General features: G+C 40.8%; 1 long non-coding RNA gene across 1 annotated transcript in view; it reads left to right on the forward strand.

Moving 5' to 3' along the window:
• The window catches only part of LOC112583924, a 39,434-nt gene extending 20,798 nt beyond the window's left edge, over positions 1-18,636 (forward strand). The window contains exon 3 of the long non-coding RNA XR_006550015.2: positions 18,156-18,636. This is a non-coding gene — a long non-coding RNA (uncharacterized LOC112583924). The remainder of the gene's footprint in view (positions 1-18,155) is intronic.
• Positions 18,637-19,018: the final 382 nt, after the last annotated feature.

Consider the following 19,018-nt stretch of genomic DNA (forward strand, 5'->3'; position numbering starts at 1 on the left):
AGTTTCAGATACACACACACACACACACACACACAGTTCATTTTGTTGCTGATAATTTGTGGAAGTATAATGAATGAAAGGGCTTCCTTGCCTGGAGAATTCCACAGTCCATGGGGTCGCAAAGATTTGGACACAACTGAGCAACTAACACTACTACTAATGAATAAAAAATAGAGGTGAAGAAGAATGCCCTAGAAGTTCCTTCTTCCTCTCTTCTCAAGGCACAGGAATGTTCATTATAATTTACAAAGTGGTTTTCCATAAACATTTAACCCTTATAATTTACTGGTGTATTTATTTTTGTACAGAGGAGGAAATTAAAGTTCAATTAACGGATTTTCCTTAGGTCACCCAACTGGCAATTAAATGGCAGTGTGGGGACTGACACCAAGTTAGTCTGGCCTTGCCTTCTCTGCTTTTTTGTCACATCCCAGTAATACATGTGAAGTGGATAAGTTCCCTTTCCGTAAACAGTGTGTCTAATGGTTCCGATAAGTGCCTTGTCTCTTCCTTCTTTACACCTTTGTCTCTGCCAGGGTTTCCTTGGGATGTAGTACCCAAAGCTTGTGATTAAAAACAGCTGCAGAAACAAGAGGAAAACATCTCCTAAAAAGTAATGCCTTGGAACACAACGTGTGTGGACTTGTAGGAGGTGGACGAGGGTGCGTGACAGAATGGAGTCACGGGGAGAACTTTGGTTCTCCACAGAGGCATCCTTCTGTTGTCAGCTGCTCCTGGGAGGCTCCATGAACTTGATCTTAGAGCCAGGGGCAGAAAAACTGGACTCATCCTTCCACTAAGGAATGAGAAGACTTCCTTCGAACTTCCTAGGAGTTTGAACTGCTTCTAAGGTAGAGCCCAATTAGCCCGTGTAGACTATGCTATTCAATTATATGGTTGGTTCAAAAGTATTTAATGAAATAGGAGAATAATCATACAAAAATACTAAGTGATAAAATAGTATGATGCAAAATAGTATAATCAAATTTTTGTTGAGATTTTTATGTAGTTACACACACACACTTGACAAAAAGACTGAAAGAGAATACACCTCACCTTAGCAGGAATTATTTCTGGGTGATGAGATCAGAGCTGAAATTCATTTATTTAAACATTCTTTTCTGTCATTTTAAATTTTCAGAGGGGCTTCCCAGGTGGTGCTAGCGGTAAAGAACCTGCCTGCCAGTGCAGGAAACATAAAGAGACACGGGTTTGATCCCTGGGTTGGGAAGATCCCCTGAAGAAGGAAACGGCAACCCACTTCAGGCTTGCCTGGAAAATCCCATGGACAGAGAAGTCTTGTGGGATACAGTCCATGGTGTCACAAAGAGTCGGACATGACTTAGTGACTAAACAACAACTATTACAATATATGAACTCCATAGCTAGTAATTATTTCTGGGTGATGAGATCAGAGTTGAAATTCATTTATTTTAAGTTTCTTTTCTATTATTTGAAATTTCATAAAATAAACAGGCTATTTTTGTAAATAGAAAAAAAATGTTAAGAGAGTTTGATTTTTCCTTGATTTGATTTTAAGGTTTTTGCTCATTTTCAAATTATAGCTCTGTTGGGAGATAAAGGAAAATTAAATGAGCTACCAAAAATTTGCCACAAATAATAAATTGCTATTAATAAGTTATGTAGTCAGTTATCAGATTAAAATTAAAGCCACCATAACAGGTTATTCATACAATACTCAAATTTTTAAATTTATTCTGATTGCCTTGTCTACTACGTAGACTTTAGATAGCATATAAGTTGTTTCATTTTGTTGTTGATGTGTTGGTTTGGTTGAATAACTGAACTTAAAAAGACTTCCCTGGTGGCTCAGTTGGTAAAGAATCTACCTGCAATGCAGGAGACCTGTGTTCCATTCCTGGGTTGGGAAGATCCCCTGGAGAAGGAAATGGCAATACACTTCAATATTCTTGCCTGGGAAATCCCATGGACAGAGGGGCCTGGTGGGCTACAGTCATGGGGTCACAGAGAGTCAGACACAACTGAGCAAATAAACAACCACCACCACAAACTTAAAAAAGCAGACTAAATGGCAAAACATACATATATATAAATTTGACAGAAAGTTCAGAATTGCATTAAGAATGTTTTTAAAGTGTTATTTATAGTAAAAACTATCAAGTCCCTGGTATTTAAATGAACCAAAGCCGTAACCATATTTTGCTTAATAATAATATAGCTAATGAAATATAACAAATGGATACATGTTAATTCTGACTAGGAATCAAAGGCAGTGCAATGTAAACAATTATGATAAGCCCCAAATGCTGACCAAGACAGTTGTGGACTGGTGAGCTTCCTGCAGCCTTCTTCGATTCTCCCCAGTGATGTTGTCAAAAGCCATAACCACCACTCTGACTCTTTCTCTCAGTTATCTCCATTATGGAAATTTGCCCCACAAATAACTCAACAGAAACAGAAGCCTAAATCAAGACAAATATTAATTCTAGTATTTTATCTAAGTGTAAGGAAATATACTCGAAAGAACCCAATGGACCCACCAAATAGGAATGAAAGTAAATTCTAGTATCCCAGCTTACTAAAATACAGGCAGTGGTTATAAGGACAATTGTGAGGACCACACAGAGCTATGAAAACATTTATTAAATGGTGTCAAATGTAAAGGAATATACAATTATATTTCTGCTATAAATGCTGTTATTTCAGTGTAAAATTGTATGTGCTGATGATCAGGGATGGAAAAGAAGAAAAAAATGAAAGCAATTACACCTTGGGGAGGTTAGAATGATCTTTCTTCTTTCTCAAATATTTAAAAAATTATAATTATGAATGTGTGTTTTAATGAAAAGAAAGATTTCCATTCCTACTTATCTCCATAAATAAAGAAAAATCTTCTAAATGTAAGGTTCTATGAAATTTGAGTTGATTTAATTCTTGTTTAGAAATAAAAACTTCATATTTGTTTTCTATGCTAGTTATACCAAATTACCACAAACCACATAAAGTTTTTATCTTATGGTTTTGTAGGTCAGAAGTTAGACATGGGTCTCAGTGGGTGAGATCAAGGTGTTGGCAGGGCTGTGTTCTTTCTGGCCTCTCTAGGGCTTCCCTGGTGGCTCAGCTGGTAAAGAATCCACCTGCAATGCGGGAGACCTGGGTTTGATCCCTGGGTTGGGAAGATGCCCTGGAGAAGGAAAAGGCTACCCGTTCCAGTATTCTGGCCTAGAGAATTCCATGGACTGTATAGTCCATGGGGTTGCAAAGAGTTGGACATGACTGAGTGACTTTCACTAGGGAAGAAGAATCTTTTTCCTTGACTTCAGTTTCTATAGGCTGCCTGCATTTCTTGCCTCATAGCCCCTTCCTCCATTTTCAAAGCCAGCCATGGAAGGTTGAGTTCTTCTCACATTGTATCACTCTGGTTCTTCTGGCTTTTCTTCCACTTTCAAGGATGTCTATGATTAAATTGGGCCTATCTCGATGATCTTCTTCTCTCAGGGTCAGGTGATTAGCAACTGTAATTGCATATGAAGCCTTGATTCCCTTTTTCCAAGTAAGGTACCCTGTGAATCATTACTCTGCCTGCCATAAGCCCCTAGTCTGTGCTCAATGTGGTGCCAGTTGATGCTGGGGAAGAGGGGAGGTAGGCTTAAAGATGATGCTCATGGTTAGAAGTTGAAGTCAGTCATGTAGAAGAACACCTACAATACAATGTGGATGGTGATTAGGGTCCTGGTAAATTAATATTCAGAGACTTGGGAGGGCAGCATGGTTCCTTTTAGCTGGAAGACTCAAGGTGGGGTGAGGGGGTTCATGGTGAATTGGCATTTGAATTGGGCCTTAAAGGATAGGTGGAATTTGGATACAGAAATTGGCAGAAGAAGCCTATGGCATTTCAAGTAATAGATATTAAATGAAAGTTAGTGAAATACCCGTTTTTGTAAGGGAAAGATATACAAACATTGACTTTTTAATTCAACCTCACGCATCAAAGCAAAAGGCATGGAGATGAAAGACAGCAGTAAGTGTCAGAGGAAAAGCCCAGAAGTCTCTTCTACTTCCTTTCTAACTTAGCCAGAACTTCTAGTTTGTTTGTTTGTTTATCAGCTGTTCATACTCTTACTTTTTTCCTTACACAGCCTCTAAGGTGCCAGTTATGCAGCTCCCTTCCAAGTAAAGTAGCCTCTTAGCAACTTTTTTTTCATGGTTTATAAAAGCTTCATGCTTTGAGCAGAACAAGTTCTGCTGTTTGGATTGGACCAGCTGGAGCTAAAGGCTGCCTACAGAGAAACTCCCACTGAATGCCAATCGTCTGGTCCTATCAGATTGTCTCTGCCTGGGACAGCTGAGCAGGAGAGGCCAAGAGAAGGCAGAACCCCAGGAGAGAGAGAGAGAGACAGACAGACAGACAAGGTGAGCACTGGCTCAGAGTAGCTACTGCATCCACCCAGTAAGCTCCTCATTACTGAAGGTTTCCTGAGTGTGTATCTGTTTCTTGAAGTCAATGAAAATGGCCTTTGGCATGTTTTAAGGAGGCCCCGTTAAACTTGAGTCTGTTGTGTTTGCAGGATATTTTGGTTATTAATGTTTTCCTATTGATTTGATTATTCATGAGCTAGAAACACTCCTCCTGGTAGCCAAATGCTTCTCTTCAGCACCTTATCACACAGAGCTCCTATTTACTGATTTTCAGATGACTAGTTATAGAATTTTTTCCCCCCAAGTCCTGGATAGTCTCTATATCATAACACATCACATTGCTTTATGAATCTGGATTCACAAAGGTGAGGCTGCCCTGAACCTCCATGTCTAAAGTCCAGAGGAGACAGAACCTGGTGGACAGTGTTGCCATGGACTCTGTCTTAATAACCAACTCGAAGTGGCAAAAATGGAAAGATAAGGTGAGAGTGAATTACAAGCCCTTGCACTCAAATTTGTGGGGTTCCCCCTATAAAAATAGAACTCTATTAAAACTCAAAGCAGAGGAGGACTCATGAAGGCTGCTGAGTTACAAGGCAGGTAAACCCATAAAGATAAAATAGTTTACTAGTTAACAAATTAATCCAGGAAAGAAAGAAAGGCAACTAAATGGAAGAAGACACCGTCGAATGGTGTTACTAGTGATTACTATTATAAGATGGAATAAAATGGAAGCAGACAGGAAGGTCAGAGAAAAGAAATGATTTACGAAATGTTTCTCAGAAATTTAGAAACAGGAAGATTTTGAATCAACCCCTCTGTATTATCACAGTCTTCAAAGAATTACAAAAAGGACGTTAGAAACAATAATCAGCAAACTGGAAATCATTTCCAGCCAATGGGAAGAAACATAAAACAGGTTTGTGGATGAGGATAAAGCCAGGAAAACCCAAGAAATTCCATAAATTGTGCTTTAAAATAAGAGAGGGCCCTGAAGATTGGCAGAGTAGGAATGCTCTTCAGGGTACAGGTAAATCGGAAGGAAGTGAAAAATAAAATAGAAGGAAAAGAAGAAGAAAATGAAGAAAAAATTTCACAACAATTCTGTTCCTGAAGATGTATCATAGAAACAACTCAATAACACCTGCAAAGACAAACCCAAATAAGGGAGCAGCTGGAGGGCTGCCCTGGTGGCTCAGGTGGTAAAGAATCTGCCTGCAAAGCAGGAGACCCGGGTTTGATCCCTGGGTTGGGAAGATCCCCTGGAGGAGGGCAGTGCAACTCACTCCACTATTCTTGCCTGGAGAATTCCATGGACAGAGGAGCCTGGCGGGCTACATACAGTCCATGGGGTCACAAAGATTTGGAGACCACGGAAGCAACCAACACACACACATACACACACACACAGATAATTAGTGGCCAGAAATGCTTGAAGTCCATGTGGGAAGAAAAGATTTTAACAATATATGGAAGAAGAAAAATGTTAGCCTATATAGCTCAACATAAAAAATAGTACCATATTTAGCAACAGCCACTCCAGGCAAAAGCAAAATATATGGTCGCTGAGTTTAATACACCAACCAAAATAAGAGCCCAGGCCCAGATTTTGTTTCCAGTCAACATGTGTCTTTGCATTTAAGGAGAAGAGAAGATGCTTGCCCACCTAGAAAGGCCACAACAATTCATCATTCTTGGTGCTGAAACAAAACATTCAGAGGTCAGAAAAATTTGTTATTCTCTTATCTCAGGTGGGGTTAAGATATGGACTGTGTTAGGTTGGGCAACCACCCATCCGGGTTATGCTGGGACTGAAATGTCCCCTAGCGTGAGACACTTGGTGTGCTGCAGATGACACAGCCCTGAGCAGACTGGGAAGGTCCATCACCCTAGCACTAGTTTCCGTCACATGACAACCTAGGCAGGCTAATTAGGCTTGACAGTAAAATTAACACAGAGAATTCTCGAAACTCTTCAGGTACTGAATTTTCAAGTTTGTTGTTTTCTTCTGTCATCTAGGAAAATGTTCCTAGAATAGTCAGCATTTGATCATTTATTCATTCACCCAGTTAAATAGTGATTGTGGGCTTTTTCATGCCTTGGGCTGGGTGTGCAGTTCCAATGGAAGCACATTTCTGACTTCATGGGGCTTAGAGTAAAAGCAGGAAAGCTGGGTGTGAAATACATAAACATGAAGGTATGTATAATTGGAAATGTGATAGAAGGTGTGAAGGAAAAGGACAGCATGATATGATTGAGAGTGATCGAAGATATCATTTAGACTGGAGGAGGGGCATTCTGGGTGGGAATGACCCTCTGAAGAAGGGACAGGAAAGCGGAGACCTGAGGGATGAGAGGAGAGAGGAGGCAGATGAAGGATGAAGCTGCAGTGGGGAAATGTATGTTGGGTAGAGAGGGAAGACAGAGAGTGTTCCAGACAGAGGGGCAGTACATGCCAAGGCCCCAAGGCAGGAAGTAGCTTGGTGAGTTAAAGGAGTGGAGAGGAGGCTAGTATTTCTCTTAAATTTACCTGGAAGATCCAGAAGTACTAGGCGTGATTGTGGCATAGTGGTCCAAGCAGAGTTGAAAGAGAGAGAGAGAGAAAGTGGACCCAAGAAGCAAAGGCTAAATGTCAGTGGTGGATAATGATCCTTTTTGCCTACACTGTTCTTACAGAAATTTAAACAAATGAGTATAGCTACCCCGTGGTCTCTCTGATGAACACACATTTTAAAAGGTTCTGAAACAAAGCTGAAAATAAGAGAATGACAGCGATTTAGAAGAATGTGTCATTATGGATAAAACTCTCCTTAATCTGAGAATTGCAAAAATGAATGGAAAAAATACAAAGGCTGTTTCTAGATCTGCTAAGTGCCAGAAGAATAAGGAAGGTATTAAAATATGGGCAAAATTTTGGTACTCCTGGATGGTCCCATCTCCAGCTCTCTCTGTCTTGTGCTCGGTCGTGTCTGACTTTTTGCGACCCCATGGACTGTAGCCTGCCAGGCTCCTCTGTCCATGCAGATTTCCCAGGCAAGAATATTGGAGTGGATTTCCATTTCTTTCACTAGGGGATCGTCTGACCCAGGGATCGAACCTGCGTCCCTTGAGTCTCCTGCATTGGCAGGTGGGCTCTTTACCACTAGTGCCACCTGGGAAGTCCCCCCATCTCCAGAAGGCCCAGAAATGCCTGAATATTGCTCAAAGTGAAGTAGAAAGTCCCTCAGTTGTGTCTGACTCTTTGCAACTCCATGGACATACAGTCCATGGAATTCTCCAGGCCAGAATACTGGAGTAGGTAGCCTTTCCCTTCTCCAGGGGATCTTCCTAACCCAGAGATCGAACCCAGGGATCGAACCCAGGGATTGAACCCGGGTCACCCACATTGCAGGCAGATTCTTTACCAGCTGAGCCACTGGGAAAGCCCAAGAATACTAGAGTGGGTAGCCTATCTCTTCTCCAGCAGGGTCTCCTGCCTTGCAGGTGGGTTCTTTACCAGCTGAGCTATCAAGGAAGCCCAAATATTGCTTAAAGTGAAAGTGAAAGTCTTTCAGTCATGTCTTACTCTTTGTGGTCTTATGGACTATAGCCCACCAAGCTCCTCTGTCCATGGAATTCTCTAGGCAAGAATACTGAAATGGGTAGCCATTCCCTTCTCAAGGGGATCTTCTCGACCCAGGGATCAAACCCAGGTCTCTTGCTTTGGCAAGCAGGTTCTTTACTGTCTGAGCCAACATGGAAGCTTTACAGTCACCTTAAAAGAATTCTGGGACTTCTCTGGTGGTCCAGTGGTTAAGAATATGCCTTCCAATGCAGGGGAAACAGGTTCAATCCCTGGTCAGGGAATTAAGATCCCACATGCTGTGGAGCAACTAAGCACACATGCTAGACAGCTCGTGTGTTACAATTAGAGAGAAGCCCAGCACATCACAGTGAAAGACCCCCTGTGCCGCAACTAAGACCCAAATCAGCCAACAAATAAAAATAAATAAATAATTAAAAAAAAAGAGTCCCCAGAGAGCTATACCAGGGGGGACTCTGGCATAGGAAAGCAACATATTCATATTCTCGCGGTTTTTTTTTTTTTTTTTAATAGCACAAGTGTATCCATGGCCTGTTAATTATTCAGGCATTGAGGCTAAACCTGCAGGGAGGATTTTTCTATGCTTCTAAACTCCATCTTTGGACCTATTGAATGTTGCAAGTAAAATCTATGTGAAGATGTTGAAAATGCATCTTACAGATTTGAAGATGAAAAAAAAGCAAGAATACTGGATTATAGAAACTCATAATCATGTGGACAGGGTGGAATGAAACCCTGAGGATGAAATTTAGCAACGGTAGGAGTCTAATGGTCAGCCAGGAAGAGCTCAGTTCTGAGGAAGGAGAAGGGCTAGAAGAGGACTTTCTGTTCAAGAACCTAGGCTCTGGCTAGTCACAGGCCACATGGGACCAAGGGGGCAGCCGCAATAAGCACCTGGACACGTGTGGCCTCTGCCTGGGAGACTGAGGCCCAGGTAGGTGAGGTGGCCATTTCCACACAGTCCTCCAACAACTGCTCTTTCAATTAGGGATCTGTCTGGTGGCACAAGTCTCTGGACTGGGAAACATGTGCTACTCAGGGTTCTTGTCATCTCCTCCTTTGCTTCCAGAAGGTGGAATACAAGTTCTAAAACAGTGACATGTAACTCTCTCTCTCTCTGGTTAACTAAACCTCCAGGCACCTACATGTCAAACAGCACAGGGGAACATTTAAAGGAAAGTCAAGTACGTACATGAAATGATTTTAAACATTGTGTGGATTTTAAAATATAGTTCAAATGATGGTGTGACCTGACACTCTGAATTTTTATTTTGATTCTTGTCATAAAAATTCCCATTAGATTTATTTTTATTTTATATGCTTGAAAGAAATGCTGGAAGATTTTATACGGTAAAACAGAATAAACAGAAGAGTCATGCATGAAGTCAGAGAAGGCAATGGCAACCCACTTCAGTACTCTTGCCTGGAAAATCCCATGGATGGGGGAGCCTGGTGGGCTGCTGTCTATGGGGTCACACAGAGTCGGACACGACTGAAGCGACTTAGCAGCAGCAGCATGCATGCATGAAGTCAAGGCCAGAGTTGATGAGCTTAGCCAATTATCAGCATTAATGAAAGGCAGCCGGGTCATGTGGAGCTAGTATTAAACAGAGCAGAGCACAGACTCTGAGGTCAGAAGGACTTGGGTTTGAATCACACTCTGCCGCTTAGTGTCTGCATTGGTGCTGTCATATGAAGAATGTGTGAGTGATACTGACCTCAGGAGGATTAAATGGGATGTTGTACACAGAGCATTTAGCACAGGGCTGGGCATGTAATGAGCATTCAACTTTATTATTATTGCTATTCTGGCTATTATTATAATTGTCAGTTCAGTTCAGTTGCTCAGTCATGTCCGACTCTTTGCAGCCCCATGGACTGCAGTACGCCAGGCTTCCCTGTCCATCACCAACTCCTGGAGCTTACTCAAACTCATGTCCATCGAGTCAGTGATGCCATGATTATTGTAAGATAATAATAATGAAATCATGTAGTGAATCCTTACTATTAACTGATTTTTAAAAATCAATTTAATAATAGGCTTATGAGACAACTAATCCATTAAATTAGCAGGTCTGGTAAATATCCCCCAAAACCAACAATTAAGTAGCAGATAGTGAAACCATCATTGTAAGTCAAGAAGGGATTTTTAACATCAAACCTTCAGTGTTACAGACTGAATGCTTGTGTCCCTTTCACACTTTCCATTTCAGTTGTTGAAATCTTAACCCCAATGTGATGGTAGCTGGAGAGGTTCTGCTGTCATGAATGGACTTAGTGTTCTTAGACAAAGAGATGGGGCAGAGCTTGCTTCCTGTCTCTCTGCTCTCCACCAAGGGAGAAGACAACAAGAATTCAGCCATCTGCAAACAAGGAAGCTGGCTCTCACCACATGCCAGATCTGCTGGCACCTTGATTGTGGACTTCCCAGCCCCCAGCACTGTGAGAAATAAGTGTTTGTTGTTTAAGCCACCCAGTCTCTGGCAATTTAACAGCCTGAACTAAGACACGAAGACAATAGGAGTCAAAAAAATAAGACAACAGTATCGGCCCAGTTGCTTAGAGGTGGTAAATTAATGCAGTATTCAGTATGTAAGAAATAATGCTAGATAATATCACCTACTTAGAATATGCAAAGCTAAAATGTTTCTGCCAAAAGGGAGACAACGATGAGGTTTTAATGAAAAGAACAAATGGGATAAGATGACAATAAGGAAGGAGAAAAAGCTAATAATAGATTAAGAATTAATCACACAGAGATGATGTTAACATGAAAATAAGCTTAAAAATGCACCCTATTTTTACAACCAGAAAATTAAAATAATTTATTAAAAATATCTATAGCATCTAAATCCCCCATGCCAGCAGAGGACATGCACAGAAGTATTGATAAGATTATGACATTGAGAGATTATTTTTAGCAATTAAAAGGTAATAATAATAAACATGAAAAAATATATCTAGCAAGAGTAGCAATCTCAAACATGGGAAAATAGGTCAGAAAAGAACCCAAATATATACAGAAGACATGATACATCATATGTATCCATCTCTGAAGAAGTAGTTTTGTTTGGTGGTAATTATGAATCTAGCAATTCCAGACAGAAATATAACACCAAGAAAATGGATAACATTTACAACAAGTTGGGTAGTGGTCTTTTTAGATACATGGCAATAAATTGCAGGATTTTTATGTTTTGTTTTATTTAATGTAAACAACACAGTTTTGCTACTTTGTGATTGTAGCAAGCCTCAATTTCCTTTAAAAACATCAGATTATAGACACAAAGGTTGGAGATTATGGAATGTATTCAGGGAACAGCTCTTCTGGAAGACTACGGAAGAGAAGACCAAGAATGCAGGGAGAGCTCCTCACACAGTCACTCTGTGTGTTCACCATGCACCAGGAATGTGCTATCAGACAGTTATCCTCATGTCACAGAATAATAAACTAAGGATTAAACAGTAATGTGTCCCAGGTCTCCCAGCTAGCATCAATCAGTGATGGAGCCTGGATTTCAATCCATGCAGCCTGATTCAGAGCATCTGATCCTAACTGGAGAATTCAGCAATGGACTATGAAATGTAAATCTTCTTTTACTTTCAGATGTCTTTAAGGCTGAAATGATATATATGATTTAGGAAGATCACTGTGGTCATGCTTGAAGAATAAACAAATCTGTAAACATGGTTTTTATATCTAGATGTCTATGCTAGTGACTTGTATTATATTTGAAGGTGTTGATGAACTATTAAGTAACCAGGACTTGAGGCTTCAAGACCCTTGAGAGAAGGAGAACTCTTTGAACTGAGCCAATCATTCTGCATTAGTTCTTCTCTCAAAGCATTTGCTGCATTGAAGAGATAAGAAAGCCTTCCTCAGCAATCAATGCAAAGAAATAGAGGAAAACAACAGAATGGGAAAGACTAGAGATCTCCTCAAGAAAATTAGAGATACCAAGGGAACATTTCACGCAAAGATGGTCTCGATAAAAGACAGAAATGGTATGGACCTAACAGAAGCAGAAGATATTAAGAAGAGGTGGCAAGAACACACAGAAGAACTGTACAAAAAAGATCTTCATGACCAAGATAATCACGATGATGTGATGACTCACCTAGAGCCAGACATCCTAGAATGTGAAGTCAAGTGGGCCTTAGGAAGCATCACTACGAACAAAGCTAGTGGAGGTGATGGAATTCCAGTTGAGCTCTTTCAAATCCTGAAAGATGATGCTGTGAAAGTGCTGCACTCAATATGCCAGCAAATTTGGAAAACTCAGCAGTGGCCACAGGACTGGAAAAGGTCAGTTTTCATTCCAATCCCAAAGAAAGGCAATGCCAAAGAATGCTCAAACTACTGCACAATTGTACTCATCTCACACGCTAGTAAAGTAATGCTCAAAATTCTCCAAGCCAGGCTTCAGCAATACGTGAACCGTGAAATTCCAGATGTTCAAGCTGGTTTTAGAAAAGGCAGAGGAACCAGAGATCAAATTGCCAGCATCTGCTGGATCATGGAAAAAGCAAGAGAGTTCCAGAAAAACATCTATTTCTGCTTTATTGACTATGCCAAAGCCTTTGACTGTGTGGATCACAATAAACTGTGGAAAATTCTGAAAGAAATGGGAATACCAGACCACCTGACCTGCCTCTTGAGAAACCTATATGCAGGTCAGGAAGCAACAGTTCGAACTGGACATGGAACAACAGACTGGTTCCAAATAGGAAAAGGAGTACGTCAAGGCTGTATAATGTCACCCTGCTTATTTAACTTCTATGCAGAGTACATTATGAGAAACGTTGGACTGGAAGAAGCACAAGCTGGAATCAAGATTGCCGGGAGAAATATCAATAACCTCAGATATGCAGATGACACCACCCTTATGGCAGAAAGTGAAGAGGAACTAAAAAGCCTTTTGATGAAGGTGAAAGAGGAGAGTGAAAAAGTTGGCTTAAAGCTCAACATTCAGAAAATGAAGATCATGGCATCCAGTCCCATCACTTCGTGGCAAATAGATGGGGAAACAGTGGAAACAGTGTCAGACTTTATTTTTGGGGGCTCCAAAATCATGGCAGATGGTGACTGCAGCCATGAAATTAAAAGACGCTTACTCCTTGGAAGGAAAGTTATGACCAACCTAGATAGCATATTCAAAAGCAGAGACATTACTTTGCCAACAAAGGTCTGTCTAGTCAAGGCTATGGTTTTTCCAGTAGTCATGTATGGATGTGAGATTTGGACTGTGAAGAAAGCTGAGCACCGAAGAATTGATGCTTTTGAATTGTGGTGTTGGAGAAGACTCTTGAGAGTCCCTTGGACTGCAAGGAGATCCAACCAGTTCATTCTAAAGGAGATCAGTCCTGGGATTTCTTTGGAAGGAATGATGCTAAAGCTGAAACTCAAGTACTTTGGCCACCTCATGCAAAGAGTTGACTCATTGGAAAAGACTCTGATGCTGGGAGGGATTTGGGGCAGGAGCAGACAGGGACGACAGAGGATGAGATGGCTGGATGGCATCACTGACTCGATGGATGTGAGTTTGAGTGAACTCCGGGAGTTGGTGATAGACAGGGAGGCCTGGCGTGCTGCGATTCATGGGGTCGCAAAGAGTTGAACACGACTGAGTGACTGAACTGAACTGAACTGAAGAGTAACTAAGCAAATAGAAGTCTATTCCACTTCATGGATTAGAAGACTCAATATTATCTCTTCTCCCCAAGTTAGTTTATAGATTATTATAAACCTAATCAAAATGTCAGCAGATGTGTGTGTGGGTAAATAACAGGGTACTTCCAAAATTTATAGGGAGACACAGAGGGCCAAGAATACCTAAAGTGATCTTGAATTAAAAGACTGGAAGGCTACACTACCAAACAAAGCTATAGTAACTTCAAGAGTTTGTATTCGTAAGAGAGAGATAAACAAACCCAGTATAGAATAGAAAGTCCAGACACAGACTAACACTTGTCCAGTTACTTGATTTATGACAAAGGGGACATTGAAGTACAGTAAAAAAAAAAAGATTTTTCTCTTTAACAAATTGTTCTGGGTCAACAGAATATTCATATGGAAAAATCATGAATTGGTCATCTACTTCACATCTTATACAAAAATTAATTCCAAGTGGATTATACTTAAAAATAAGACAATTAAAATTAGAAACCTTCTAGAGGATAACATAGGAGAATACATTAATGACTTTGGAATAGACATAGGAGACATAGATATAGGAGAATACATTAATGACTTTAATTAATACATTAATACATTAATTAATACATTGGAATACATTAATACATAGGAGAATACATTAATGACTTTGGAATAGACATTAGGGTGGAAGCAGCACTCAACAAAAAGGAAAATTGGATGATATTAAAACTAAAAACTTTTGTTCATCAAATATACTATTGAAAGAGTAAAAAGCAAAGTACTAAGTCAGAGAAGATATTTGCAATAAGTGTATTTGACAATGAAGTTGTGTTCAGAATGTAAAAGGAACATGTACAATCAATAAGAAAAACAAAAACAACCCAATGTTTAAAAATGCAAAAAATCTTGAACAGAATTTCAAAGAAAATATCCAAATAGCCAATAAGGACACGAAAAAGGGTTTAGGATCATTAGCCATTATGAAGATGAAAATTAAAATTCAGTTCGGTTCAGTCGCTCAGTCGTGTCCGACTCTTTGTGACTTCGTGAATCGCAGCACGCCAGACCTCCCTGTCCATCACCAACTCCCGGAGTTCACCCAGACTCACGTCCATCAAGTCAGTGATGCCATCCAGCCATCTCATCCTCTGTCGTCCCCTTCTCCTCCTGCCCCCAATCCCTCCCAGCATCAGAGTCTTTTCCAATGAGTCAACCCTTCACATGAGGTGGCCAAAGTACTGGACTTTCAGCTTTAGCATCATTCCTTCCAAAGAAATCCCAGGGCTGATCTCCTTCAGAATGGACTGGTTGGATCTCCTTGCAGTCCAAGGGACTCTCAAGAGTCTTCTCCAACACCACAGTTCAAAAGCATCAATTTTTCGGCGCTCAGCTTTCTTCACAGTCCAACTCTCACATCCATACATGACCACTGGAAAAACCATAGCCTTGACTAGATGGACCTTCATTGGCAATGTCTTTTTTTCAAAAAATTCAAAAAAATGCTTTTGAATATGCTATCTAGGTTGGTCATAACCCTTCCTTCCAAGGAGTAAGCGTCTTTTAATTTCATGGCTGCAGTCACCATCTGCCATGATTTTTGAGTCCCAAAAAATAAAGTCTGACACTGTTTCCACTGTTTCCCCATCTATTTCCCATGAAGTGATGGGACCAGATGCCATGATCTTCATTTTCTGATTGTTGAACTTTAAGCCAACTTTTTCACTCTCCACTTTCACTTTCATCAAGAGGCTTTTTAGTTCCTCTTCACTTTCTGCCATAAGGGTGGTGTCATCTGCATATCTGAGGTTATTGATATTTCTCCCAGCAATCTTGATTCCAGCTTGTGTTTCTTCCAGCCCAGCGTTTCTCATGATGTACTCTGCATAGAAGTTAAATAAGCAGGGTGACACTATACAGCCTTGACGTACTCCTTTTCCTAATTCGAACCAGTCTGTTGTTCCATGTCCATTTCTAACTGTTGCTTCCTGACCTGCATGCAAATTTCTCAAGAGGCAGATCAGGTGGTCTGGTATTCCCATTTCTTTCAGAATTTTCCACAGTTTATTGTGATCCACACAGTCAAAGGCTTTGGCATAGTCAATAAAGCAGAAATAGATGTTTTTCTGGAACTCTCTTGCTTTTTCCATGATCCAGCGGATGTTGGCAATTTGATCTCTGGTTCCTCTGCTTTTTCTAAAACCAGCTTGAACATCAGGAAGTTCACCGTTCACATATTGCTGAAGCCTGGCTTGGAGAATTTTGAGCATTACTTTACTGGCATGTGAGATGAGTGCAATTGTGCAGTAGTTTGAACATTCTTTGGCATTGCCTTTCTTTGGGATTGGAATGAAAACTGACCTTTTCCAGTCCTGTGGCCACTGCTGAGTTTTCTAAATTTGCTGGCATATTGAGTGCAGCACTTTCACAGCATCATCTTTCAGGATTTGAAAGAGCTCAACTGGAATTCCATCACCTCCACTAGCTTTGTTCATAGTGATGCTTTCTAAGGCCCACTTGACTTCACATTGTAGGATGTCTGGCTCTAGGTCAGTGATCACACCATTGTGATTATCTGGGTGGTGAAGATCTTTTTTGTACAGTTCTTCTGTGTGTTCTTGCCACCTCTTCTTAATATCTTCTGCTTCTGTTAGGTCCATACCATTTCTGTCCTTTATAGAGCCCATCTTTGCATGAAATGTTCCCTTGATATCTCTAATTTTCTTGAAGAGATCTCTAGTCTTTCCCATTCTGTTGTTTTCCTCTATTTCTTTGCATTGATCGCTGAGGAAGGCTTTCTTATCTCCTCTTGCTATTCTTTGGAACTCTGCATTCAGATGCTTTTATCTTTCCTTTTCTCCTTTGCTTTTCACTTCTCTTCTTTTCACAGCTATTTGTAAGGCCTCCCCAGACAGCCATTTTGCTTTTTTGCATTTCTTTTCCATGGGGATGGTCTTGATCCCTGTCTCCTGTACCATGTCACGAACCTCATTCCATAGTTCATCAGGCACTCTATCTGTCAGATGTAGGCCCTTAAATCTATTTCTCACTTCCACTGTATAATCATAAGGGATTTGATTTAGGTGATACCTGAGTGGTCTAGTGGTTTTCCCTACTCTCTTCAATTTAAATCTGAATTTGGCAATAAATCAGAAAGCAGTAACACTACACACTCACTGAAAGTGAAAGTGAAATCACTCAGTTTGACTCTTTGCCACCCTGTGAACTGTAGCCCACCAGGCTCCTCCGTCCATGGGATTCTCCAGGCAAGAATACTGGAGTGGGTTGCCATTTCCTTCTCCAGGGGATCTTCCCGACCCAGGGATCAAACCCAGGTCTCCCACATTTCAGGCAGACGCTTTAACCTCTGAGCCACCAGGGAAGCCCTACACACTCACTGCTGCTGCTGCTAAGTCGCTACAGTCGTGTCCGACTCTGTGCAACCCCATAGACGGCAGCCCACCAGGCTTCCTCGACCCTGGGATTCTCCAGGCAAGAACACTGGAGTGGGTTGCCATTTCCTTCTCCAATGCCTGAAAGTGAAAAGTGAAAGTGAGGTCGCTCAGTCATGTCTGACTCTTCGCGACCCCATGGACTGCAGCCTACCAGGCTCCTCCGTCCATGGGATTTTCCAGGCAAGAGTACTGGAGTGGGGTACACACTCACTAGAATGGCTAAATCTAAAACATTAACAATATCACATGTTGACAAGGATGTGCAGTAACTGGATCTCTGGTAGAAGTGTAAATTGGAGGTTAAGCCATTGATATTACTCATATTCAACTACCTGGACCTGCAAAGACTGTAGCTTCCTAAGGTTCAAATGAATACAACTATTTTGGAAAACTTTGTCAGCAGTTATTAGAACTGAATATATAAATAGCTTACGATCCAGTAGCAGTTTCACTCTTAGGTATAAATCCAACAGAACTGAGGACATGTTGGCACCATAAAACATGATTAGGAATATTCATAGCATTATTTGTAATAGCTTAAAAAACTGTAAACTGCTCAAATATCCAGCTTAATGGAAAAATAAAGAAATTGTGACATACTATCCAGTAGAATACTCCTCAACAATGAAAATGAAAAGACAATAGCTACAGGTGACAGTATAGATGAAAAACACACACATAATATTGAGTGGAAGAAGCTGGATACAAAAGAATGCAATAAGAAAACATGGTGATAGAAGACAGAATGATGCTTACCTTTGAGAAGGGGGTGTTAATGACTGGGAGGGGCACATGTTGGGGGTTCTGGGGTGTGAATCATCTGTTTCCTGATCTGTCTGCATGTGAAAATCCATCCAGCTGTACATGTATGCTCTGTGCGCTTTTAAAATGTATACATACTTAAATAAGATAATTAACATGATTTCGTTAAAAATCATGGATGATGGAGAATCCCAGAGAGGTTTGTAACTCCAGGATGTTGGGGTGGGTGGGAGAGGTGCCCAGTTACCATCAGGTATGCTGGGAGAAGTGACCTAATAGGTCTTTTGAGATGTGTTTGTAGGTGTGAAGGCATGATGTGTGAAAGCAGAGAGGACTTGAGGACAGCGCTGCACCGCCCCTCCAAGCTCTCCCTGCCTGCATATGCTTTGGAAGAAATTGAGATGTTTCCTGAGATCCAGTGGAGGACTCAGAGCTGCTGAAAAGGCCATGCTATTTCCTACTCTCATTCACATCCTGCATTCTTATCTGCTTACTGGTTTATGTTAAACACTAAAAACTGAGCCTTGTAAATTTGGCTCTTTGGAGCCCATATATCTTTTCATCTCCCCCAAAATATCGTTTTTGAAAATGAAATTCTTGATTCTTACAACTTTCAGATCATCGTTTGAAAGTTTAAGTTTGAACTGACATCTTTCTCTTGGCAATCCAGCTTTAACAATCCTTACTTTCTTCAAGGCAATGACCCTCTGGCTGAAAAGAGCAAATATAATGTACAAGGTGTGGGAAAAACAAAAGCATATTAAAATACTTTAACATGCTATCTTGACACTTTATATTAACTTTCATATTCATTTAATAATAAGCAACAATAAAGTAAAATATAAGATCTTTTGTACAGCTGTTTTGGAATGACAAAAAGGTGACAAAAATAGATGGCATTGTATGCCAGTAATATGGTGCTCAGAACAAGGAGGGTGACCTGCCAGTTTTCCATTGTTCTGTGGCCAGGTTTTGGTTTCACACTGTAAGTGGGTCATTTATAAGCCTGAGCATGTTTCAGTTCAGTTCAGTCACTCAGTCGTGTCTGACTCTTTGCGACCCCATGAATCGCAGCACGCCAGGCCTCCCTGTCCATCACCAACTCCCGGAGTTCACTCAGACTCATGTCCATCGAGTTGGTGATGCCATCCAGCCATCTCATCC

Source organism: Bubalus bubalis, chromosome 3 (genome assembly GCF_019923935.1).
Source record: "Bubalus bubalis isolate 160015118507 breed Murrah chromosome 3, NDDB_SH_1, whole genome shotgun sequence".
In the NCBI taxonomy this organism is placed as follows: domain Eukaryota; kingdom Metazoa; phylum Chordata; class Mammalia; order Artiodactyla; family Bovidae; genus Bubalus; species Bubalus bubalis.